At 45.4% G+C, this 27,992-nt stretch overlaps 1 protein-coding gene and 1 pseudogene across 1 annotated transcript in view; one reads left to right on the plus strand and one right to left on the minus strand.

Moving 5' to 3' along the window:
- The window catches only part of DNAH17 (dynein axonemal heavy chain 17), a 15,539,113-nt gene that overhangs the window by 9,871,536 nt on the left and 5,639,585 nt on the right, over nucleotides 1–27,992 (plus strand). The gene's annotated exons all lie outside the window — the stretch shown is intronic.
- Nucleotides 22,367–24,801, minus strand: LOC147702471 (uncharacterized; annotated as a pseudogene).

Here is a 27,992-nt window from a genome sequence, read left to right on the forward strand (position 1 = left end):
TCCTGTGGAGGATATTTGTAGGACGGCGACTTGGTCTTCCCTCCACACCTTCGCGAAGCATTACTGCTTGGATTCCGAGGTGAAGAGGGACGGCCATTTTGCACGCTCTGTCCTTCAGGATTTCCTGGTTTAGAAGAGTGGACACCTTCCTCCGGGAGTGGGGACTGCTGTGGGACTCTATTCACAAGGTGAGGAATCCACACGGCAGATGTATCTATCAGAAGAACAAGTTACTTACCTTCGGTAACGCTTTTTCTGGTAGATACAATATCTGCCTGTGGATTCCTCACTGACCCACCCGCCTCCCCGTTGTCCACTCTTCTATGCCAGTGTTTCTATTATGTATTTATTTTATTGTCAAATGTTTTATTGCATTTACTTCACACTGTGTGTGTTACCTTGATATTGGTACTGCGTATACTGTGTTTATGTCTACTGTCATTGGTCCATCCGTGTGCCTCAAAGGCATGGAAAAAAGGGCGGAACTGATGTCATCACGCCGGTGTGGGCCTATTATAGGCGTCGGTGACGTCAGCGGAGTCGCGAGCGATGCAGTGTCTCTATGACGTCCGGGTCCACGTCGGCGCGAAGCTACAAAAGAATTTCCGAATGTTGCTGACTCAGGGGGATATTCACAAGGTGAGGAATCCACAGGCAGATATTGTATCTACCAGAAAAAGCGTTACCGAAGGTAAGTAACTTGTTCTTCAAGTTCAAATCAGTTGGGTCTTTGCATCAACTACAAGAAGTCCATTCTCAATCCAGCTCAGAGAATCCACTACTTTGGCGTGACTCTAGACTCAGCAAGCGCGTGTCCATTTGCTGGGACTTCACAAAAAATATGCATATAAAAATATATATTCAACCAGTTTCCTGAACGTCTCTCGCACTCCCAGCCGGCAAATGCTTCAGAGAGAGGGATACGGATATATATCTATCTTTATTAATGCATGTTTACCCAACTCTAAGGACTAGGCTTGTGTGTGATCAATGTCCAGGAATGACCGAAACGCGCCATGGTCGACTGAATTAAACAACTATTGAGCACTGAAACGCGCTCCGTGCCTGGTTTCTGATACCTGGATTGGTGAATGGTTTGAAGCTGTGTTTGAGGCTATTTATCTATCTATCTATCTATCTATCTATCTATCTATCTATCTATCTATCTATCTATCTATATATATCAATACATACATATATATATTTATAAATGTGTATATATATATATATATATATATATATATATATATATATATATATATATATATATATATATATATATATATATATATATTCCGTTGTGACACCCTACGTGTGAAAGCACACCCAATGACAGGAAGGACCCGGCCAGACTAGGAAGAGTCCTTTATTAGAAGCAAAAACCTGCATGCATCCAGGAATATTTCTTTTTGCATTCCCAACGCGTTTCGCAGCTCCTGCCGCTTGATCACGGGACAGCATACATGCAGGCAGATGCGAAGAAAACCAGTCCACTATTTCGCCATTTTATCGCCATCAGCAGGGCATACTTTGTCTCAAGGCATTCTGGGACCAGTAGTTCCTTCGCTACGATTCGACCAATGTTTGGTTCTGCCTCGCACACATTTTAATAAAACTCTTGACAAGCCTTCCAAAGTGCAGCCAGTTTCGATTAACTGCAACCCTGTCATTCCGTTTGACTCCGAGCTTAGGAATCAACAGCCCACATTTCTTCAGCGTAGTGGTGCAACTCTCCCGACCTGGGCAGGCCGGTAATATGTTCCGTTGTGACACCCTATGTGTGAAAGCACACCCAATGACAGGAAGGACCCGGCCAGACTAGGAAGAGTCCTTTATTAGAAGCAAAAACCGGCATGCATCCAGGAATATTTCTTTTTGCATTCCCAACGCGTTTCGCAGCTCCTGCCGCTTAATCACGGGACAGCATACATGCGGGCAGATGCGAAGAAAACCAGTCCACTATTTCGCCATTTTATCGCCATCAGCTGGGCATACTTTGTCTCAAGGCATTCTGGGACCAGTAGTTCCTTCGCTACGATACGACCAATGTTTGGTTCTGCCTCGCGCACATTTAAATAAAACTCTTGACGAGCCTTCCAAAGTGCAGCCAGTTTCGATTAACTGCAACCCTGTCATTCCGTTTGACTCTGAGCTTAGGAATCAACAGCCCACATTTCTTCAGCGTGGTGGTGCAACTCTCCCGACCTGGGCAGGCCGGTAATATGTCGTCAAACCGTGTTAAATCGCATAGCGCAATGAGCTGAGACACCCCGTTTGTAAGTCTTTTGTGATCGGGGGTTCGAATCCTCTCAGAGTTGAGTTGCTCATTTTACAATGAAAGGCAAATTTATTTCATTAACGCAATTTTGTAATTTCTACGTTATACTATGTGAATGATAACAGAGATTTTTGTTATTAGTGGCAGGAGAAATGCTTTATCTGAAACGGTTTGTTTCCATGTGATTTACGTCATTAATTTTGTCGTGAGCCACTAAATTTAAAATGTGCTACCTGATTGCCTTGATGATTATGGTATATATACTCCAATCATTATGTATGCACGTACAAACACCTTTTGAAAAACTGTTTAAACGCGAAGTATTTTGTTTATGTTTTTATCACGTGACATAGTACTTTACTTTATTAATCACACTGAAAAGGTTTAATGGCAACCTAGCGAGTCCCAAATTGAAAGTGTTCCTGGTTGCCTTGGGTCCCCAACGCCTCAGCCACAGTCTGGATCCAAAGTAGGGCCGTGACACACAGGTAAAGTTACAGCGCATCTCCACACAATGACGGACTGTTCATAACAGCATCCACATTCCCAGATCCTATCATGTGGCGGGCCTGCAATTTTCCAATACCGTGGATACTTCACCACATCGCCACTTTTGTTGCAGGCCACTTGAGGAGGCGGGTCCTCTTACACGCGCAATTGGCCAGCACGTGAAAATATGAACAAACGATCCACTCCGAAAGGAAAGATCAGAGGACACAGTAGGGGACGTTCAGGCAGTCGTTTATTCACAGAGTGCAGGGCATAATGCATTTCGGCGGGTGTGCCTTCCTCAGATGCCTGTTGCACTGAGCCTCGCTCTGTCCCTTCTTTGAATGCTGCACTGTCCTCCCATGGGCGGGAGTCAATCTGCAATCACTATTGAGCTGCAGTCCCGATGTCCCAGACTCCAGTTTCCATAATACATCACTACAGTGAGTGTCAATAGTGGCGCCTCGTATGCTGGTGTCAGCGCTATGGTACCTGTGTTAAAAGGAGGGAAAGGTTTAATGGCAACCTAGCGAGTCCCAAATTCAAAGTGTTCCTGGTTGCCTTGGGTCCCCAAACGCCTCAGCCACAGTTCTGGATCCAAAGTAGGGCCGTGATACACAGGTAAAGTTATCGCGCATCTCCATACAATGACGGACTGTTCATAACAGCAGCCACATTCCCAGATCCTACCATGTGGCGGGCCAGCAATTTTCCAATACCTTGGATACTTCACCATGTTGCCACTTTTGTTGCAGGCCACTTGATGAGGCTGGTCCTCTTACACGCGTAATTGGCCAGCACGTGAAAATATGAACAAACGATCCTCTCCGAAAGGAAAGATCAGAGGACACAGCAGGGGACGTTCAGGCAGCCGGTTATTCGCAGAGTGCAGGGCATAATGCATTTCAGCGGGTGTGCCTTCCTCGGATGCCTGTTGCACTGAGCCTCGCTCTGTCCCTTCTTTGAATGCTGCACGGCCCTCCCATGGGCGGGAGTCAAGCTGGAATCACTATTGATTGGTAGCAGCTGCAGTCCTGATGTCCCGGACTCCAATTCCCATAATACATCACTGCAGTGAGTGTCAATAGCGGCGCCTCGTATGCTGGTGTCAGCGCTATGGTGCCTGTGTTAAAAGGAGGGAAAGGTTTAATGGCAACCTAGCGAGTCCCAAATTCAAAGTGTTCCTGGTTGCCTTGGGTCCCCAAACGCCTCAGCCACAGTTCTGGATCCAAAGTAGGGCAGTGACACACAGGTAAAGTTACTGCGCATCTCCATACAATGAGGGACTGTTCATAACAGAAGCCACATTCCCAGATCCTATCATGTGGCGGGCCTGCAATTTTCCAATACCTTGGATACTTCACCACGTTGCCACTTTTGTTGCAGGTCACTTGATGAGGCGGGTCCTCTTACACACGCAATTGGCCAGCACGTGAAAAAATTAACAAACGATCCACTCCGAAAGCAGCCTAAACCCCAAATTAGGTTCAAATGCCAATACTGTATTTATTCATTTAAAATAAAACATTATGCAACATTTCCATGACATAGAGAAATGTACTCTTAACTTGTTTGAACATAGCCTCATAGCCTTTAGAGAAATGTACTCTTAACATCAAGGAAAAAGGCAAGTTAATACAGTTCGGGCTGGACTGTACCCATTGGGAACAGCGTCAAGACTGATTTACATATGGCTTGGTCCAAACTGGAATGGCATGGTGAGCAAAAAAACTATGGATTTAGGCCCAGATCTCTGTACTGGGGTGGATGTGTGACACTGTTCTGCATTTTGTCCATCAATTGTTCTTTTTGCATTTGTCACCCTGAGTGGGACAGGTATGCTCAGACGTGGGTCCCATGCTCTCCATGCCTCTGGAGTCAAGCTATCCTGGATGATGAGGGGTGAAACCCCGAAACTGGTCATAGAATCCTTGTTTCCAGTCCAGGGCAGACCTGGCCTGGCAGTTCGGGCTGGGCTGTTCCCATTGGGTGCAGGGTCAAGACTGATTTGTATATGGCTGGGTCCAAACTGGAATGGCATGATGAGAAAAAAAACAATGGATTTAGGCCTAGATCTCTGTACTCGGGTGAATGTTTGACATTGTTCTGCATTCTGTCCATCAATTCTTCTTTTTGCAAGGAAATACCAGGCAGATTAGCCCAGGAGGCTGCATATAGAACACACATCAAAAAGCTGGTTCCATGCTTTAAGACCTCCAAGCTCCCATCATGCCCCCACAGGTGACAGTTAAGTTGGTTTTTTTTAATGGCGTGTTACACTGTGTAGTGATCATAAGGAGACAGAGTGCTGTTATAAACATGGTATTTGTCCGAGGAGTAGGGAGGGTTGCTTATGACTTTGATAAGTATACCCCTGGAAGAGAACTAGGATTACAGCTAAGTAACTTCTCCTTCTCTTACAGGGTATACTCATCAATAGTCATAAAAACTGAGTAGAGTAGCAAGCCCATCCCTAGTTTCCTGCGGACAAACACCAGTATAGCTAGTACACTCTGAACAACATATTAACCAAACAAATTACTCAAGGAAGCGTGCCCAAACTGAATGTAGGCAGCAATGGCGGGTAAAGGTGTGTACCGATCACCATGGAGCCGCTTTGCATATCTCTTGAATAGGCACATTCCTGAAAAGGGCTGTAGTGTAGGCTTGCCTCTTGTGGAGTGAGTCTTCAGTCTTCCAGGGTGCTGTTTATTTGCTAACTGGTAAGATAAAGCGATACAAGACACTATTCATCTGCAGATAGACTGCTTAGAGGAAGGGAGAGTTGTGTGCATCGGACCATAATTCACAAAGAGACAATCCGATTGTCTCATGCGTTTAACTTTATCCAGGTAAAACTTTAGAACCCTTTTTAGGTCAAGGAAATGTAACACCCTCTCAGGGAGAGTAGACGGGTTTGGAAAAAAGTGGGGAGAGTAATAGACTGATTGATATGAAAATTTGAGACCACCTTAGGCAGGAAACTCGGGTGTGTTCTCGGGACCACTCTGTTAGCATGGAAAATGAGAAAAGGCTCTTTAGAACCTAGGGCCTGAATCTCGCTTACTCTGCGAGATGAGGTAATTGCCACTAAGAAGGTGGTCTTCCAAGTCAGGCTTTGTGAATGGGTTCGAAGAGTGGACCCATTAACTTAGAGAGGACTACATTAACAGCCAGATTCATCAAACTAAAATCGGCTCGCAAAGGGCTAGATTCTGAGAATCTGGCCCCTTGCAAGCGCTTTTTTTGCATTTGGGATTCATCATCCCAAATGCAAAAATCGCAATTCTAGAAATCACTAAATTGCGATTAGTTGCATTTAAGGAATCTCAATTTGAGATTCCTTAAATGCAATTCATGAACCATTTAAAAATTTCGAATTCGCAATCTGGGGCCGCTATTTACCGCGAAGTCTAACTACATGGTAAATAGCAAAAACTTTGAAAAATGCACTAAAGTGAATTTTTCAAAGTTTCATGTTGCGCACACACATGCCCTAAGGGCATGTGTGTGCGCAACATATGTGCACACATCAATTTCAGGTGTGCAGCAGGGTGTCCTTTGGACACCCCTGCACCCTTGAAATCGCAATCTCAATTTGCGAATCGCTAATTGCGATTAGCAAATTGAGATGTTCTTCCCATTCATTCCTATGAGCCTCTAGGCACATAGGAATGAATGGGGAGATATTCCTTAATTGCGACTCGCAATCTGCAAGTCGCAATTAAGGAATTATTAGAAATCGCTATTTTTTAAGTGATTTCTTGATGAATAGCATTTTGCTATTCCTTAATAGCGAATCGGTATTTTTCGCTATTAAAGAATCGCAAAATGTGTTCTTGATGAATCTGGGGATAAGTTCCCAGGGAGGGGAAGGTGATCTAATTGGAGGATAGAACTTTTTCAACCCTTCCAGGAAGTCCTTAACTACTGGCATCGGAAAGAAAGGGACCTGGGTAGGTGGTTTCTATAAGCTTTAGTTGCTGCCAAGTGCACTTCAATAGAAGTAAACTGTAGACCTGATTTAGCCAAGTAAAAAAGGTATGGGAGAATAACCTGTTCCTGACCAAGGATTGGATTATGTCCATTGGCCGTACAGCACAAATAGAATTGATTCCATTTGAAAGAGTATGATTTCCTTGTAGATGGCCTCCTCGTTTCCTTCAGAATATGCATACAGTCTGGCGAGAGGCCTAGATGTCCATATTGGAGGAACTCAGGAGCCATGCCGTCAATCCCAGTTATGGAAGGTTGGGATGAAACACCTTCTGGCCGAACTTGGTTAACAGATCTGGATGGCATGGTAACCTCCTGTGTGGCGCCTTGGAAAAATGAAGAAGGTCCAGTCACCTCCACTGGTGAGGCCACTCTGGCGTGAGCAGGATCATCTTGGTCCTGGATCTGTCGAGTTTGTTGCTCACCAGTGGTATGAGAGGGACTGGTGGAAAGGCGTAAAGCAATGTCTCTTACCAGTCAATCCAAAGAGCATTCCCTCTGAAGTCTGGCTGAGGGTACCTGGATGTGAAGGCGCAGCATTTTGCATTTGTTGCATCTGCAAACAAAGCGATGTCTGGATAACCCCATCTTTGAAAAATGTTGTGTGCTGCCTTTTCTTAGCACACAGTTGTGCGCAACGACAAAGTTGCCACTTAACGCATCTGCATGCATGTTGAGAGTACCTGGGAGCTAAACTGCCTATAGCATCAGCTTCCTCGCCAGTAACCACTTCCAAATCATTTGAGCCTCCTGTGCTAGAGCCCTGGATCTGGTCCCTCCCTGTTTGTTCAGGGAATAAATAGTTGAGGTATTGTCCGTTTGAACCAACAGGGAGCGTGTCTTTATGGAGGGGGGAAATGATTTTGAGGGCCAGATGTACTTCTCTTAGTTCCAACATAATGTTATGGTAGTTTTTTTCCTTGACCACATCCCCTGAATCTGAAGAGGACCAATGTGGGCTAACCAACCTTGGATGAGTGTTTGTTTAGGGAGTTTCTTTCAGAAAGTGAGGACTCTTCATCCACCATCTCAGTGAGTCTTTGTGTGGGGAAGAGTTAAGGTGTCCTTCCAGTGGTTGGATACTGGAGACCAATGATCCCTCAATGCCTGTTTCAAAGGTCTCATCTGCAGTCTGACATCGAGAACGATAAATATGCAGGCTGCTATTGAGCCTAACAGAATGGATATCTTTCTGGCCGTGGGATGAGGAGTGTGCTACATTTCTGGATGATTGAGGATAGCCTCTCCTCCCAAGGACTGGACAATTCAGTGCTTATGACTTTGATGAGTATACCCCTGGAAGAGAACTAGGATTACAGGTATGTAACCTATACTTACCATTAATCCTAGTAGTTCTATTCCAGGTTAACCTCATCAAAGTCATAAGCAACCCACCCACCTCTCCGGGCAAATGTCTAATCTTTAGTTCATCTCTTTGTATCCTGACCTTCGGGTCTCCGCAAAGAACAACTGACCTGTCACCCCTGAGGCATGATGGTAAGGAGGGTCATGGCTGCCTTAAAGGCACGGTGTAAGTTCTTTTTTTCATTTTCTTTCATTTTTTATGCTGTTATGGTCCCAATGCAGCGTATGGGCTAACATTGCTTGCTATGTTACGTTTCTGCTTTTCTGCAGCCCATTAAAGAGAGCTCAAGTGTCTCTTTTCTCTTTGTCTTGTGTGCTTCCTTCTTTAATATATATGGATTCTAAAGTTTTAAGATCCCAAAGCAGAACAAATAAGCATCGATTAAGCCTTGCCTTTCTTGAAGGCTGCATTGGCTTATGGAAAAATATTATATATATATAAAGCAGTATCTATATATAAAGATATATATATATCAAACTACAAACCCTGGCCTGACACTCTTCAACAGGAAACCCAGGCACGGACCTTGTTGCGCATATATATATATATATATATCACGAAAGAGGCGGCACTCCCGGATGGTTGTAAGCTTTTTAATTCAGCGTTTCACCCCACCAACGCGTTTCAGCCACTCTAGGCTTTTGTCACCGTGTCAAAAGTCTAGAGGGGCTGGAACGCGTTGGTGGGGTCGAACGCTGAATTAAAAAGCTTAAAAACAATCCGGGAGTGTCGCCTCTTTCGTGGTAATAGTTATTGTTGGGCCAGGATCCGGCCCCTGGCCAGAGCACCCGCTGTTGAGCGTTTTTCAAGCACAGAGGATCACTTTGTGGGAATACATATATATATATGTTTTTATGTATATATTGCTAATGTACTCTGGGGTTCCCGCACATGGGCGGGAATATTCTGTGCTTATGACTTTGATGAGGATACACCTGTTAGAGAAGTAGGATTACAGGTAAGTAACATATTCGTATCCACCCAGGAAGGAGTGACCTGTGACAGCAACAACTGGCAACTGATAGTCCAGACGCGACTGGACTTTGACTAGGCCGGAGAGAACTTTGTGGGACGTTGACCCTACAACCAGGACCCACATACCACCTTCTCTGCCCTATGAAGAAGAGGCTTGAAGCCTCGATACGCGTCAGGGCGTCTTTGAACTATACCTGCTTGCAAATCTTTCTGTGCACAGGGCAATCTGTAGACAATACAAATCACACGGCAGCCCGGCCGTGGGAGTGATGCACCGCCCGTGTGAAGTGATGACGGGTCCACACGAAGGAATTATGCCGGAGTGTTTGGCGCATGGATTGCTTTTGAATTATGGACAGCTTTGCAAATGGAGCCTACTGGAAGGTATTTAATGACGAAAAAAGAAATAAAACAAGCAATAATGAAGGCGAGTGCGAGGCAAGCCACCAGAGGCTGAAAATAGAACGTCATCACCCAGCATGCTGTTTGACAAACCCATGTGGGCGCGGCATGCAATTTGGGATATTGAAAAGTTCAAAATGTGTAGCCACGCACTTCCTGCTTCTCTGCCCTATGAAGAAGAGGCTTGAAGCCTCGAAACGCGTCAGGGCGTCTTTGAACTATACCTGCTTGCAAATCTTTCTGTGGCAAATAAAGGTTTGTTAACCAAATCGATGCGGAGTGGCGTCCTCTGTGCACAGGGCAATCTGTAGACAATACAAATCACACGGCAGCCCGGCCGTGGGAGTGATGCACCGCCCGTGTGAAGTGATGACGGGTCCACACGAAGGAATTATGCCGGAGTGTTTGGCGCATGGATTGCTTTTGAATTATGGACAGCTTTGCAAACGGAGCCTACTGGAAGGTATTTAATGACGAAAAAAGAAATAAAACAAGCAATAATGAAGGCGAGTGCGAGGCAAGCCACCAGAGGCTGAAAATAGAACGTCATCACCCAGCATGCTGTTTGACAAACCCATGTGGGCGCGGCATGCAATTTGGGATATTGAAAAGTTCAAAATGTGTAGCCACGCACTTCCTGCTTCTCTGCCCTATGAAGAAGAGGCTTGAAGCCTCGAAACGCGTCAGGGCGTCTTTGAACTATACCTGCTTGCAAATCTTTCTGTGGCAAATAAAGGTTTGTTAACCAAATCGATGCGGAGTGGCGTCCTCTGTGCACAGGGCAATCTGTAGACAATACAAATCACACGGCAGCCCGGCCGTGGGAGTGATGCACCGCCCGTGTGAAGTGATGACGGGTCCACACGAAGGAATTATGCCGGAGTGTTTGGCGCATGGATTGCTTTTGAATTATGGACAGCTTTGCAAACGGAGCCTACTGGAAGGTATTTAATGACGAAAAAAGAAATAAAACAAGCAATAATGAAGGCGAGTGCGAGGCAAGCCACCAGAGGCTGAAAATAGAACGTTATCACCCAGCGTGCTGTTTGACAAACCCATGTGGGCGCGGCATGCAATTTGGGATATTGAAAAGTTCAAAATGTGTAGCCACGCACTTCCTGCTTCTCTGCCCTATGAAGAAGAGGCTTGAAGCCTCGAAACGCGTCAGGGCGTCTTTGAACTATACCTGCTTGCAAATCTTTCTGTGGCAAATAAAGGTTTGTTAACCAAATCGATGCGGAGTGGCGTCCTCTGTGCACAGGGCAATCTGTAGACAATACAAATCACACGGCAGCCCGGCCGTGGGAGTGATGCACCGCCCGTGTGAAGTGATGACGGGTCCACACGAAGGAATTATGCCGGAGTGTTTGGCGCATGGATTGCTTTTGAATTATGGACAGCTTTGCAAAAGGAGCCTACTGGAAGGTATTTAATGACGAAAAAAGAAATAAAACAAGCAATAATGAAGGCGAGTGCGAGGCAAGCCACCAGAGGCTGAAAATAGAACGTCATCACCCAGCATGCTGTTTGACAAACCCATGTGGGCGCGGCATGCAATTTGGGATATTGAAAAGTTCAAAATGTGTAGCCACGCACTTCCTGCTTCTCTGCCCTATGAAGAAGAGGCTTGAAGCCTCGAAACGCGTCAGGGCGTCTTTGAACTATACCTGCTTGCAAATCTTTCTGTGGCAAATAAAGGTTTGTTAACCAAATCGATGCGGAGTGGCGTCCTCTGTGGACAGGGCAATCTGTAGACAATACAAATCACACGGCAGCCCGGCCGTGGGAGTGATGCACCGCCCGTGTGAAGTGATGACGGGTCCACACGAAGGAATTATGCCGGAGTGTTTGGCGCATGGATTGCTTTTGAATTATGGACAGCTTTGCAAACGGAGCCTACTGGAAGGTATTTAATGACGAAAAAAGAAATAAAACAAGCAATAATGAAGGCGAGTGCGAGGCAAGCCACCAGAGGCTGAAAATAGAACGTCCTCACCCAGCATGCTGTTTGACAAACCCATGTGGGCGCGGCATGCAATTTGGGATATTGAAAAGTTCAAAATGTGTAGCCACGCACTTCCTGCTTCTCTGCCCTATGAAGAAGAGGCTTGAAGCCTCGAAACGCGTCAGGGCGTCTTTGAACTATACCTGCTTGCAAATCTTTCTGTGGCAAATAAAGGTTTGTTAACCAAATCGATGCGGAGTGGCGTCCTCTGTGCACAGGGCAATCTGTAGACAATACAAATCACACGGCAGCCCGGCCGTGGGAGTGATGCACCGCCCGTGTGAAGTGATGACGGGTCCACACGAAGGAATTATGCCGGAGTGTTTGGCGCATGGATTGCTTTTGAATTATGGACAGCTTTGCAAACGGAGCCTACTGGAAGGTATTTAATGACGAAAAAAGAAATAAAACAAGCAATAATGAAGGCGAGTGCGAGGCAAGCCACCAGAGGCTGAAAATAGAACGTCATCACCCAGCATGCTGTTTGACAAACCCATGTGGGCGCGGCATGCAATTTGGGATATTGAAAAGTTCAAAATGTGTAGCCACGCACTTCCTGCTTCTCTGCCCTATGAAGAAGAGGCTTGAAGCCTCGAAACGCGTCAGGGCGTCTTTGAACTATACCTGCTTGCAAATCTTTCTGTGGCAAATAAAGGTTTGTTAACCAAATCGATGCGGAGTGGCGTCCTCTGTGCACAGGGCAATCTGTAGACAATATATATATATATATATATATATATATATATATATCACGAAAGAGGCGGCACTCCCGGATGGTTGTAAGCTTTTTAATTCAGCGTTTCACCCCACCAACGCGTTTCAGCCACTCTAGGCTTTTGTCACCGTGTCAAAAGTCTAGAGGGGCTGGAACGCGTTGGTGGGGTCGAACGCTGAATTAAAAAGCTTAAAAACAATCCGGGAGTGTCGCCTCTTTCGTGGTAATAGTTATTGTTGGGCCAGGATCCGGCCCCTGGGCAGAGCACCCGCTGTTGAGCGTTTTTCAAGCACAGAGGATCACTTTGTGGGAATACATATATATATATCTTTTTATGTATATATTGCTAATGTACTCTGGGGTTCCCGCACATGGGCGGGAATATTCTGTGCTTATGACTTTGATGAGGATACACCTGTTAGAGAAGTAGGATTACAGGTAAGTAACATATTCGTATCCACCCAGGAAGGAGTGACCTGTGACAGCAACAACTGGCAACTGATAGTCCAGACGCGACTGGACTTTGACTAGGCCGGAGAGAACTTTGTGGGACGTTGACCCTACAACCAGGACCCACATACCACCTTCATAGACTGAGGTATCCCTGCAAGAAGATCTGCAACAGCTGTGTTGCATTCACAGTATCCATAGAGCATCTTCAGCATCCTTCATTCCTTGCATCTGGACCACTCCATAGGAATCCATTGTAATTCGGAAAAAGTTTCTGAAACTACTGAAGGGCTGCATTCCCTGTGAAGGTAACTGTTCTTAGGACCTTGCTGTTCCCCTAGACACCTCCCTGCTGGATTTGGTCGCCCCAAGAACATCTAACCAAATGCAGTAACACTTATCTAAGTTTATATCAAAAACGTTTCTTGGTGTCCAGTTTGTTGATTTTGCTATGTCTTGTTCGTTGTTGAGTGAATTGCATTAATTTATTATTGCTTTTAACATCAATTTCTCCAGAACCCACTGTTGGATCTTTGTTCTAGTGTTTAAATTCTTTGAAAAATACAGTCTATTTTTATAAATTGGTATCGAATTTCTTGAGTGTTGTGTCGATATCGTCTTCAATTGTTTTGGTGCTGTTTAAACACTTTACTGGGATGCCCAGTAGGGGGAATCTCGCAGGGAAAGGCCAGGACGGGTTCCCAAAGCAAGCGCCTTGAGATCTTACGGTGAAAGGCGCTATATAAGAACGTATGATTTACGATTTTTTTTTTATTTTATCCTCTGTCTAAGCCTTGCTGTCAGTGGCACAGCTACCCATGATTGACCTGAGGGTTTGACTGACGAAACCCAAGGATCCTAAAGGTGTTGGTAAGTGTAGTATATGGCGAGGTTGTAAAACCACACCATATAATGCACCCCATTTTCTCACAAGTACCAAATGCTATACCTGCCTTGTAGGCAAAGTAGGCAGACCTGGCCATGGTGATAGAGTTTGTAGATGAAGACAACCAGGGCATCAGAGAAGAGAAAGAGGCGGTAAATGTATCATGACAATATTTGAGCCCCCTAATCCTCCGGCGGTATAAAGGTTCACTGTTTAATCTCTTGCTACCAACCAGTAGCCCTCTGTTCATTTGAAGAAAGTAAGAGGTTAACCAACAAGCATCTATCTCTCCAACATCTCTGAGAGATGGTGAGCAGCAGTAGGAGCTAAAGGACGGGTCCAGGAATCATGCAGTGTCGACAGTACGGATCCCAGGTGGTGAGCAGCAGTAGGAGGAGCTAAAGGATGAAGCTAGGAATCATGCAGTGTCGACAGTACGGACCCCAGGCCCTGCCTTTTCTTCACCAGTCTGAGATAATGAAACACTCCAAGATGGTGTCCGAGTTTGAGGTCCTATCCATGTTTGAGGGTACTGAAGGTCTTGTTTTTTTTACTCACACCAGAAAGTGCAGCCTGGCTTCCCTCATATTGCTCCCACCTTCTATTGTAAACTGTGGTTAACCTGGTGTTTAACCACGTGGCTCCCTTCCTGCCGTCTCCTCCTGCTTCCCTCCTGTAAACGAAATGGCAGTGGTACCTTGCCCCATGTCTGTGTGGCTTAGGGCAGGAGTAAGTTTGGACTCGCACAACGTAGATGTAAAGAGGGAATGCTTATAAGTGAAACCAGTCAATAAACCTTCAGCATTTACTCCTCTAAAGCAAAAACTTTAGTCTCAGTTATTGGAGCATGGGAGCAAATACTGTAATTTTCCTTCTTTTCCTGATCAAATTAGATCATAACAATATGAAAACCTATTTATTAAAGAAAACAGTGGTTCAAATGCTGTACCTCTTTATTTAATTGGTCAACTTACTTCATCATGACAATCAGAAATCGTATATATGAAAGAACACAGTTGTTTCATTGGAAATTGAATTAATTCAGGTACATGCCTCCATAAAGACACGGAAGAACAGTTAGGGTGTTAATTCTGTTGGATTCACTGTATAAACAACCTAGCAGTTACATTTAACAAGCTTTTGCAATGCTATCGGTCTCGCCTGTGGGACCTAATATGTATTTAGCTATGCAGCACATTAGCCTGGGTTCTGAAACATCTACTGTTTTTTAACATGGTGGAAAAGTAAGCACCAAACTGAGGAACATGCTAGGTATGGCTGGGGCGGCTTTAGGCTCATGGCGGCCCTGGGCAGGGAGCGTAGGTAGGGGGCCCTGGAAGAGGGGGTCCGGGCGGAGTGCGGAGGCCAGTGAAGAGGGGGGAGGGGAGGGGGGGTCAGGGTGTTTGGAAGTGGAACAGAGCCGGAGGCCGCCAAATCCCTGCCAGGGGCCGCCACGCAAATATGTATCCATCCTCAGAGGATTATTATATTAAGGATATATATTGGCGTGGTGGCCCCTGGGGTTTGGTGGCCCTGTGCAGGTGCACAGCATGTACATGCCTAAGGCCGCCCCTGGGTATGGGAACACATGGAAAGAAATATTGCCTATCAGCAAGAAATGGTATAGTCTAAAGCTCTGTTTTTAATATACAATCTGGATCTTTGGAGGTCATATCAATGAAAGTACAAGATTTGGAACAAATATTATTGTCTATGGGTGCTTGTGGAAGACAAGTTTCTATGGCCTGTAATCTAGGGAATGCTAAAGTGATTCTTGGGATGGAGTTTAGGACTCTGACTAGCACGCAGCGGGGCTCAGATGCGCCCTTTGAGGCCGCCTGTCTGATCAAGCCCTGAAGCATCACAGGAGCCCTGAGAAGCAAAATTGACCAGGTCACACTGAGGTAAAGGGATCAAGTCCCTGCTTAAAGAAGCGAGGGCAGCAGCGGTCCTAACCCCACCACTCTCCAAAGCCTGTGTCATCACGACAGTCCATGCCATTTTTTCCACCTACAGCCTTCCTCCAGAAGTTACCTTTCCAGCCCCTTGAGACTGCCAACAAGCTGCTAGCATGGTCTATCCAGTTCCAAGACCCCCTCCCCGGGAAGGGTGGCTCTCTGAGGGGCAGCAGCAGCTTTAGAACACACCGTGGAGACCTGAACGGGTGTGCATGAGCCAAATCTGACAGCCGTGGCGGGTCAGTGGCTCTGAAAGACCCTTTTGAACATGAGCCTGGCAAAAACACAGGGCCTCATTTATGAAGGCCTTGCGCCACTAGTAAGTCACTTTTTCCCATTTTAAAAGTGACGCACCTGAGGTACTGGGTTTTTCAGAACCGGTACTGGTCCGGTAACCCAGCGGTGTCAGGGGCAACACCCAAAGACCTTGAGTACTTTCCTGATTCACACCACAGAAACACAAGTCTTCTAGGTGAAGTCAAAGATCTAATTTATTGGCTGCAACCAAGTAACAAGTGTCCTAGAAGTACAACAACACGGTGTGTATATTCTCAGGAGACTGCTCAAATTTACAAAGCCTGGCTTCTCCTTTTATACAGATTTTTGAGCTTCAGGCAAGCATTCTTAGATTTACAGTGCAAACATTCTTGGATTTACAGTGAGCTATTCACATATTTTCATTACAAAAGAAAAAGCAGAGTCATGATGACAAGTACACATTTAGTGTGTCCAGTTCGTGATCAATTACCCGGCAAGGCCCAACATTTTCATCGGATATCGGTGCACCCTCAATAAAACCGGGCTCCTCCTCATCATAAAGCAAAAGAAGAGAAAAGAGCAGGGACAGGTGTGAGCAAGATTTAGGCGGGGTGTGTGCGATGGGAACAGTTTATGGCCTGTTGTGCTTTGATGCTATCTTGTTCGGCCACTGGGAGAGAAACTGACCAAACAGGTTTGGCTTGGGGCAATGGTTCCATCTTGCCCAGGTCACAGAAAAGTCAATTAAGGTGTATGGGTCCTCTGATATCGAATTCAGCTGTGGTTACAAGCCTATGTGAAGGGCAACTCACAAAATGGCTGCCAAGCGTAAAATGGAACCCAAGGGTTTAAAAACGAAAATGGCGATTTCGAGGTGAAATCGTTACTTGATTATGGCGAAAATGCTTGTGCATAATGTACTAGCCATTATCGGTCTTTTGATATAAAAATCGTCATACTATGGCAAATTTTGTTGCACGTCCTCCAGAATTTTCAGAACTACAAACCCTCCTTTTGCCCTTACATAGGCAATTTAACCTAATCTCATGCTAATCTGAGTCCAGATCTATATTCCGAAAGTCATTGAGATGTTGCTGTAACATCATTCTGGTACTTAGTTCGTCTTTTGACACAGGCTTCCTTACACATGATGTAACACAGAGGCCACATATTGCAGGAGCACACTGCACGCACAGACAGAACAGGAAAAGAATGGCTAAGACCATCCCAATGACCATCAGAATTTTCCATCCCCAGCTGGATATCAGTTCCCAGAACCATCCCAAGAAAGACCAATCTCCTTGATCCACATGAATAGATTCGGAAATCTTATGCAATTTGGAGATGGCCTGGTACACTGTTGGAGCGTTGTCTGGTATGAAAACACAGCAACTTGATTGGATCAATTTACATACCCCACCTCGGTCTGCAAGTATGACATCTAATGCGACCCTGTTCTGAAGGGTCATAAGACGATCCGATTGGAGCTCAGCAGTCAAGTTACTAAGGGCACCAGCCGTTTCAATCACGGCGGATTCAACTACCCTCGTCAGTTGGTGAATGTTCCTGCTGTTCACCATGGGCCCCCAAAACGGCAGAAAACCTTTTGCGAAATCCCCAAACTCCTGTTCCGCAGTGTCGTCTTTACTCACAACACCCCTAACTGTCCTTGTCCTATGGTAATCTGCCGCGGCCGTGTAGGTGGGTGGCAACAGGAACGAAACGAAGCATGTGCCCGAAAAGTCAGGGGGCAACCATGTATAGGCTCTATCATGGCAGACGAAGTAGGTACCCTTAGCTGCTAGAAACAAAGGGGAAGTCTGAGATGCAAAAACATACGTTTCAGTACAGACACTCTTCCCTAACTGAGCTCTGGGATTCCTGCCAGTACCTTGCAGACACAGATGACCCTGATGGGATACAATCCAAATCGGGGAATATCTCTTAGCTTGCTGTTTCTCACTCAGAGAAGCTCCATATCCGGTCACGTTCCATCCTATGTATACTAGCGTCTCATCTCTCGGGATAGTCTCATAGGAAATATCTTCCTTAATCATATCTACTATACCCTTAACTAGAGCACTATTCTTAGGATTGTCGGTTACAGAACGTAGGGGGTAGACTTCGTGTGCATAGATGAACATTGTTCTGTATGCCCACACAGAACCATTGTGACTGAATGGCAGGACAAGGTAAGGAATGCCTTTATCCGTTGTGTGAGGCATAAGACCACACACCCAGCAGTTAGTCGTGTTCATTACTAGTTGGTGTTGGTGCAAGAGCTGGATGAAGGAGTTATTAATAAACTCTAATCTCCTAGCTGACTCATGTTCAGGAAGGGGTTGAAAAGAATGTGCAGAAATAGTAGGAGGAGGTATGGGCGATGTAGTCGGTGCAAAGGTCACTTGTAAAGAAAACAGTACATATCCTATTAAAAACATCATTGCACTTAATAACAGGAAAATGCATAATAATAAAAAAACGTTTCTTTGTCATCAATCCACATATTCTTGTTTGAAAGTTCACAGCTTTGGCAGGTCTCTCCATTTTGAAAAAATCCATCCTCTCTATGATGCTGCCCGCGATGGGAGGTTGATTCTGCTAAGGAATGCTTCTGTTGATTTAGGGTAACTCCCTTAGACCAAACAGAACTGTCGACTTAACGTCGCGAGCTGCACCTCAAAGACTTTGGGTAATCGCGGCCCTAGCAGCGGAACCCGGATGGCGGTTCGAAAAAACAAAAATGAGCAAGTTTCTCAGGTGGGAGAGCTGCGCTTTTCAAAAATAGTATTTAGGGAAAAAAAATGTATTAGTCCTATTTTATTAGTTCGTATTTCTTGGCCTCAGATTATACCGTTGTTTTCCCGGTATTGTATGGTCTTGAAACAAGGCTTCAGGTTCTGTAGTGTCCAATTGGGCTGATGATGGTACGGCTGGTTGCATAATATTGTCACTCTCTTGTTCTGTAAATTTTCCTTTCACACGAGCATCACTGAAAGGGATGAACCGTGGCACAGATTCAGTCTCTGAGTCGGCGACACCCTCCTGGACCCACCGTTTGCAGTGGGTGCCGTGAATCCAATGTTTTTTACCCTCCACTCGAACGGCAGATCTTGTCGAGAGGAGGACTAGATGAGGGCCGGTCCACCGGGGCTGGTCATTCTTTGTTCGCTGGAAATTCTTGACCAGTACCCAGGATCCAGGATCGATAGGATGCCCTGGAGTTTCAGAGGCCTGAGGCAGAGCGTCGTGGACTTGTTGGTGTAAAACACGCAATTTAGCCGTCAAATCATACAAATAGTCCAGCAAAGCAGGGTGCTCTATTTCACTAAACTTTGTGGGTCTGGGCACCCCCATATGTTGTCCGGACGGCCGAAAACAATTTCATAGGGACTAAGTTTTACTCTTGAATGCACTGTCATTCTGGTGGATAGGAGTGCTAAGGGCAGAGCATCAGGCCATTTAAGACCAGTGCTTGCTTGGATCTTGGCTAATTTTAACTTTAGGGTAGCATTATAGCATTCTACTAATCCAGCTGATTGGGGATGATTTGCAGCGTGGAACTTTTGTCTGATGCCTAGCCCTTCACACACTTCTTTCATCACTCGTCCCACAAATTCACTCCCATTATCACTCCAGACCATTCTAGGCATTCCGAATCTAGGGAAAAACTCTTTCACAAGGGCTTTCGCGGTGGACAAGGCAGTATTGTCCTTTAAGGGATATGCTTCTACCCATCTGGAGAAGGCACAGACAACAACGAGTACGTATTTTAAATTGTTGCACCGCTCCATGTGTATGAAATCTAGCTGCAAAACCTCAAACGGATACGTAGGAGGTGCAAAATGACCAGCTGGAGTTGGGGTTCCCTTACCAGGATTGTGTGTCAGACATACCATGCAATTTTTAACCACGTTCTCTGCACACTTAGGGATTCCAGCATTTTGCCACACTGGAGCCAACAACTTGCAAATCCCTTTCACGCTGATATGAGCCATTCCATGAGCCATTGTAACCACTGCAAGCACGTATGCATCAGGTAGCAACCATCTCTGATGCTCTGACAATTCAACCCAACAACCATTTGCATCCATTCTACCCGTACTTTCTCTCCACGTGCTCAACTGTTTCTCTGTGGCCTCAGATTGAATCGATTTCACACTCTCTATTGTGTCCTCACACATTCCAACGTCACCAACCCATCTTGCAGGACCTGCAACATACATTCGGCTCATCACATTCCTTGCTGTTTCTTTTGCAACTTCATCAGCAAATGCATTCCCACGACCAACATCATCAGTCACCTTCTTGTGAGCACTACATTTTACAATCGCAAATTGTAGAGGCAAGGTCAGAGATTCAAGAAGCTCATTCACCAACTGACCATGCTGGATCTTGGCTCCATACGAAGTCAGAAACCCACGTTCACGCCACAGACGTCCAAAACTATGAGCCACACCAAACGCATACTGGCTGTCAGTGTACACATTCACTTTCATTCCTTTTGACAACACACACGCTCTTGTAAGTTCAATCAATTCTGCTGCTTGAGCTGAGTTATGTGGAATACGTGCAGTTTCAACGACTGTATGCAAAGTGCTGACTGCATATGCTGCAGTCGTGTCACCATTCGGAAGCTTGAAGCATGAACCATCCAACCATAAAGTACCATCATATTCAGAAACAGGACTATCTTGGAGGTCTATTCTCCCTTTTGTTTCTTCTTCTGTTCTAAGAAAACAATCGTGCTGTTCTTCAACACTCTCTGTCTCAACTGAAATTGGCAACAACGTGGCTGGGTTTAATGTGCTACATCTTTTGATGTGCACATGGCTTGCTAACAAAGTTAGTTCGTAACCAGACAATCGAGCACTAGTTAAGTGCTGTGTCTTGGTTCTGTTCAATAACGTGTCCACTGCATGTGGAACCATGACCACTAACGTGTTATTCATCACTATCTAAACCAGCAGACTGTCGCATAGAAACAGCTGCTGCGTCTGTGGCTCTTAGACAACTCGGCAACGCCCTAGCTACCGGATCCAAAGTCGACAAAAAATATGCACATGGACGCTGCTTGTCTCCAAATAATTGTGTCAACACTGATAATGCACAACCTTCTTGCTCATGGACATATAATGTAAAGGGCTTACTGTAGTTGGGGGTACCCAACACAGGAGCCGAACATAATGCTGTGCGCAATTCAGAGAAACTTTTCTGACACTCCTCGGACCAAGGCACGGGATTGGGTGTATCTTTACATGTTAATGCCACCAATGGTTTGGCCAGTAAAGAAACATTTGGAATCCACTGTCTACAGTACGATGTAATACCCAAGAAAGCACGCACTTCTCTCTGTGTTTTTGGCACACTTAATTTTGCTATTGCCTGGATTCTTTCTGGGGTCAGTTTCCTTCCCTCCTTCGATAAGAGATGACCTAAGTAGGTCACTTCTTGTCGACAATATTGTAATTTAGGCAGGGACACTTTGTGATGCAGATCACACAAATGACGCAACAATGACAACGTGGCTTCTTTACAGATTTCCTCAGAATCTGCAGCAATAAGCAAGTCATCAACATACTGTATGAGTGTAGCGCCTTCAGGTAAAACAATCGTATCAAGCTGCGTTTTTAGAGCATGACTATATATTAATGGACTTTCACAGTAGCCCTGGGGAGCGCGTTTAAAGCGGAAGCTTCGTCCTCCTAAACGGAAGCCAAAAATATCCCTGCTTTCCTCAGCAATTGGGATGCTGAAGAAAGCATTCTTCAAGTCAATCACAGAAAACCAGGTAGCAGAGGCTGGGATCATAGTCAGCAGGGCAGTAATGTCAGGAACAACTGGAAATTGTGGCACTACTATTTTATTCACCTCTCTAAGGTCAATCACAAATCTGTACACAGGTGGCTGGGACGGGTCAGTTCGTTTCAAAACAGGCTGAACAGGGCTATTGCAAACGTTGCCTCTTGTCTCTTCAATCACATCTTTTTCAATCAGATCGTAAATGATCGCTAACAACGCTTTTTCACCTTCACTAGAAATTTTGTATTGGGGAATGCGCGGCATTCTAACATTGGCTTTCAATGTCAAAACATATGGTGGTATTTCCAAGAGACCCACATCGTTAGGACCAGTAGCCCAAAGAATATCAGGTAGAGACAGTAATTCTGTCGGAATTTTATCCCTTGACAAATACATTGGAGAAACCACTTTCTTACCTAGTGTAAGTTGTACTCCTGAAGGAGAACAGTACAAAGTCGCATACAATCTTTTTAACAAGTCCAATCCCAACAAGTTTTCACCACAACCTGTAGTTAGAATAAGGGGTGCTTCGAGTTCACAAGGACCAACAGACAGGGACATAGGACATGAAATCGGGTTCCTAACCGGGGCGCCAGAAAAACCTACAGAAACATTCATTTCGCCAGACAAAGGTGCGCCAGGGAGTTTTGAGTGCATCATAGAACTCTTTGTAGCACCAGTATCCAACAGAAAAGGTTCTGACACACCTGATGTAATCACCTCAACGTATGGTCCACTCTGATCTACTGGAACTGAAACAACTCCCTCTCTTTGTCTATGGCTGTCCTAGCAATCATTACCTTCGGTCCACTCATCTTCTGCATAGTAATCATCAGCATAGTACTGAGCTGTCCTAGCAGATGCGTTATTCTGCTGATCAAACTTATTCATAGAGTCCTGAGGCGGAAAGGAGCGTGCATTCTGATGGACGTTTCCACGTCCTCTACCTCTAGGTGTTTGCTGAACACCTCTACCTCTTTTGTTTGACACACCATTTGCGCGCTGTAACAGGATAGGGCAACTATACTTAAAATGACCTTCTTCCTTGCAATACGAACACTGATTGGGACCCACAGGAACGCGTGGCTGAGTATACTCTACTCTTGGCTTTTGAAACTGTGGAGGCTGCTGATAGTTATTCTGATAGTTATTCTGACCGCCACTATTCTGACCACTACCACCACATGGCGGGTATGCTTGCTGTAACAGGACCTTCGTTTTCAATTCTTTAGTTTTCTTTTCTACTCTATCTTTCTCATCTTTGTCTCTATTTTCATAATATTGTGCAGTAGCCAATATCTGTGCTGAAGAGGAAACTGGGGATGAACTCTCTTAATCCTTCAACTTCTTACACAACTCTGGAAGCAGATTGTGCACAAATTTATCGACAAACAGTCGCTGACCACCTTCTGTACTCATATCTTGACCACTGTGGTCGACAAATGTTTCTTCAAACCTGGTGAAGAAATCGGACACCGTTTCATCTTTCTTCTGCTTACATGCAGACAACTTATCCCAATTTACTCTCAATTCGGGCATCAAAGTCTTCATATACGTAATAATTCTACCAGGAAGTTCTGCTACTAAAGGCTCAGGTTTAGCACCACCAACTTGTCTAGCATCAGCAGCGACAATATTCACCCATGTGTCGCCTAGCTCTTGATCATGATCTGTATGACAAATCTTTCCCCATAAAGGCTGTGGAACAACATTCCCAAACAACATATCTACATCGACCAAATTCATAATGCATGAACCTGCAGTCTGCGACAATTCCTTGTAATACCCTGCCGGATTCTTGTGGGGATCGGGCAATGTCTGCTTAAGGGCTAATACTTCAGCTCGCTTCCATGGGACATGTACCCACACACGGTGAAAATGTGGCAAAATGGCTGGAACAACATTGGCGTTCCCTTCCCTCCAAACTGGGGGAACCTCTCTCATGGGATATTGTCTTCCTTTCTTCTTGGCTCAAACAATGACTTGGAAACATCTTCAGTCCTAAGTGATAACAACGTCGCAACTGCTTTCCTAACATCTGAACCCACAATTGTGCCTTTTGAAAATTCGAACCGTACATGGTTCAACTCAGGCGGACTAGAGTCCAAATCATTCTCCTCTAAATCTTCGCATAGGAAAACACACATTTTCTCGAAAACGTACCTCTGCTTTGATGCTTCCCACTGATGGAAAACATCCATAACAGATTCTAGTTCATATCTCATCGGGTCAGTAACCCATTTATGTGCCAAACGATCCAATACTTCTTTCTCCCTAGAATCAGGCAGGTGGCTGCGCAACTCTTTGTGTTCAGGGGTATGAGTCGGACTTGCCGCTCCAAACAAAGGATATAGAAGGCTAGAAACAGTGCTTGCCACTCTCTGGCAGACAGACGGAGAAGTTGAGGAAAAGACAAGTGGGAAGGCAGGGTGAGATGAGGCAGATGCAGAGGCAGTGTCAGGAGGAGTACCAGGAGTGGTAGTTGATAAAGTAGTTAGAGTTGGAGGAAGTATAGGAAGAGCAGGTGTAAAAGCCGGTGACCTTTGGGGAGGCTGCACCGAAGGAACAGGAGCCAGCTGAAGAGTAGCTGGTGGGTGCTGTGGAGGAACAGGAGGTATAACAACCATGGGTTGCACAACTAAAGGTTGTGGAGGTGCTGTAGCATTTTGCGCATAGGAGGGTGGTGAACTTAACAAATGCAACATTAGGGGATCTTTTTCAAGCTCTTTTGCTGCTTCTTGCTGAAGAGGCGGCAAGACTGGATAACATTTATCTATTACCATTTTACGTTGCCTGTGCAACTGCTCACTCATCTGTTCTTCTTCATTGTCTTTATACTGCCATGCAGCTTGCATTATCGAGATACCCCTTTCTCTCTTATTTTTCTTCTCTAATTTAATTTCCTTTTGTTTGGCCTCCTTACGCCATAAGCGGAAAGAGTCAAACATTGCCGGCCGGGCTTTCTTCTTAAAAAGTTTAACTTCGAGGTTATCCAGGATTTCTGTACCAAAGCTACCATATTGGGGCCATTTTAAAACACCATCTTTTCTGGTGTATTTTATCCATACTTCATTGTATGTGATGGGGCCTACTCCATGTTTTACATATAATTCATAGGTTGGAGTTCCAATCGGAGGAACCGGACACGAGTCCTCCAGTCGGGAGTCCCTATTATTACAACCAAGACAAAACAAATTTCCAAGTCTGCTAAGACCAGGCATCTTCGCTCTCTAGTCTAGCTTCAAACTTCAAAGGACTATCGATTACGATATTTCTCGTGAATACACGAGTCCTTCGGCTTTGGCGCTTGCAAGTTCCAAATCAAAGCGGTCCCAAAAGGGGACACCAAACAAACTAAGGACTGGGAGACGCTCCACTTATACTTAACTGAGGTATCGATGACGTCACCAGAAGACTCGTCTATCGTTTTGCTCTACCAAACATCAACGGTCCAAATCAGGGAGATAGTCAGGGCAGCAGTCCTTCGTAGCCGTCGGGATGCGGGGAACCTCGCAGCAAAGACCTTCGGAGCCACATCGACATACAGGGGTCGCTGAAGTGGCTGGCCGTCCTACGGAATTTTCACACGAAGCTCCTCACGAACCTCTGGCTTGGACCGGTACCGCTGATACCGCCCCACGTTGGGCGCCAACTGAGGTACTGGGTTTTTCAGAACCGGTACTGGTCCGATAACCCAGCGGTGTCAGGGGCAACACCCAAAGACCTCGAGTACTTTCCTGATTCAGACCACAGAAACACGAGTCTTCTAGGTGAAGTCAAAGATCGAATTTATTGGCTGCAACCAAGTAACAAGCATCCTAGAAGTACAACAACACGGTGTGTATATTCTCAGGAGACTGCTCAAATTTACAAAGCCTGGCTTCTCCTTTTATACAGATTTTTGAGCTTCAGGCAAGCATTCTTAGATGTATAGTGCAAACATTCTTGGATTTACAGTGAGCTATTCACATATTTTCATTACAAAAGAAAAAGCAGAGTCATGATGACAAGTACACATTTAGTGTGTCCAGTTCGTGATCAATTACCCGGCAAGGCCCAACATTTTCATCAGATATCGGTGTACCCTCAATAAAACCGGGCTCCTCCTCATCATAAAGCAAAAGAAGAGAAAAGAGCAGGGACAGGTGTGAGCAAGATTTAGGCGGGGTGTGTGCGATGGGATCAGTTTATGGCCTGTTGTGCTTTGATGCTATCTTGTTCGGCCACTGGGAGAGAAACTGACCAAACAGGTTTGACTTGGGGCAATGGTTCCAGCTTGCCCAGGTCACTGTGGTAAATATTTGATTTACCGTCTTAATTTCTATGCAGGTAAGTACTTAAACAAAAATAACTCAATTGGAAAGAAAGACGCAGAGTCCGTGGTGTTAGAGTTCTTAGGGGTTTTATTCCTTAAAAAGGAATGGTTCTGGTACCGGATATCGGGTTCCTGACACCACTGGGGTGCAGGAAGGGATAGAGCATACTTTATTGACATTACATTACTTTTATACTTAATATACACAATAGAAGTCAATGCAGAAGGCGTAACAGCTGAGAGAAACAAGATAAGGATACACACGTGTTAGCAATACGTAATCAGAAGGCGTGAACTAAGGCGTGCACAGAGGTGTGTTCTAGAAACGTCACATGTAAGTGTCAGAAGTGGGTGGCTCTATGACAGAATGGTGCAGAGTCAGCAGAAATCGGTAGCTAGGATGCGCGCGCAGCTGCATGACGTGTGATTGACGTAAAGTTGGAGGGTGCAGGGGACTTGACATTTACACTAGAGGAAAGAGACAGAAGTCTGGCATGTCAGATCAACTCGTTCCTATATCATATCTGGTATCTGATGTTTGGGAACCATATTATCTAGAAGGAAAAGGTCTCTCGGACAGAGGCTATCCTATACTGACTATGAGTGCGTGCACATGTGCCTACGTGTCTGTGGGTAAAGCGAGGGGGTATGGGCCTACCATGGAAACGGGAGCTATATATTACTTGCATGGAGACAGAGAGGCCGGGCCCTTTGCTCTGCAGCCGGGGGTTTGTTTATCTATTCTGCTGGACTGGAATGTGTTTTCGGGAAGCTAAGCTTGGCTATACTGATAGCATGAAGGTAAAATACTGTCTTTGGCAGGCAGACAGGCCGAGCCAGGCTCCGCTCGCCTCGCAGGGAGTAGGACAGAGTTCACAGGTGGGGGCATCCCACCTTGCAGTTTCAGGAGGCAGAGATGCTTTTGGAAAGAGGCTTGATGACAGAAAACAGGGCCTACTTCGCCTGGGCTGGAAAACATGAAAGTGCACCATACAAAGACGGTGGCAAGGCATACTTAGAAACGGAATATTCAACCCATTCAGGGTGGATCTGAAAGAGGACATGTTAACGTTGGACGCAAATGTGTTTGCGTCTTCATAGCTGGCACAGGAGGGAAGTTACATGCACTTTAAGCTCGTACATGGAGACGGTGGGGTACACGTTAGGGAACATTTCTTGACCATAAAATTTATATTTCCTCATTCCCTCCTTGTTCCCTACGGACCCTTCATGATATATCAATCGTCATTAATCTATTTATTTGAGTAGTTAGCATCATCTGCTCATCCTTTTTCACATGGGATTTAGAACGTTGACTTGAATGGGGAGTGCAGGATGTGGCGCACAAGCCGCAAATCGCCGGCCCACATTGTAAACATAGACAGCAACTGAATACTATAAGTAGAATGGTTCCAAGAAGTGACAGTATTTTCCAACCCCAAGCTGATATGGTAGTCCATAGCCAACCGGACCAAGTCCAAGTGCCTGGATTCTGATGTATCTGACTAGCTATCTTATGGAGACGGGTAATAGCCTTATATACGGACGGAGCATTATCTGGGATGAAAACGCAACAAGCTGACCCGAGGACCTTACTGGCTCCTCCGCGATCGGCTAGTATGACGTCAATAACAAGACGATTTTGAAGAACGACAAGTCTCATAGCAGACTGTTCCTCACTCAAGTTACCTAGGGCGGAAGTGGTCTCTTTCACTACTGCTTCGAGAGTTCTGGTCAAGTGGCGTATAGACTTACTATTAAAGATAGCCCCTAAGTAGGGGAAGAAACCTTTGTTGAAATCTGTGAATTTTTCCCATGCCGTTTCCGTATAGTCGACAATTGGGAGATCTCTTTTGGGTCTGTGAACTAGACGGGAATTTCTATGATGATCTGGTGGAGCTAGGAAAACAGGTGGCAGTAAGAATCCAATGTAACAGGTCCCATCCCAACCTAGAGGCAAACGTATGTATGCTGTCTGACCACAAATGAAATAGGAATGACGTGTAGCTTTGAATGTGGACTTGCCCTTATCACTAAATTCGATCACGGTAGTACATTTACTATGACCCAGGTGTATTGAACCCTTCTTTCTAATAC

The sequence above is a fragment of the Lissotriton vulgaris genome, chromosome 7 (genome assembly GCF_964263255.1).
Source record: "Lissotriton vulgaris chromosome 7, aLisVul1.2, whole genome shotgun sequence".
Taxonomy (NCBI): Eukaryota; Metazoa; Chordata; class Amphibia; order Caudata; family Salamandridae; genus Lissotriton; species Lissotriton vulgaris.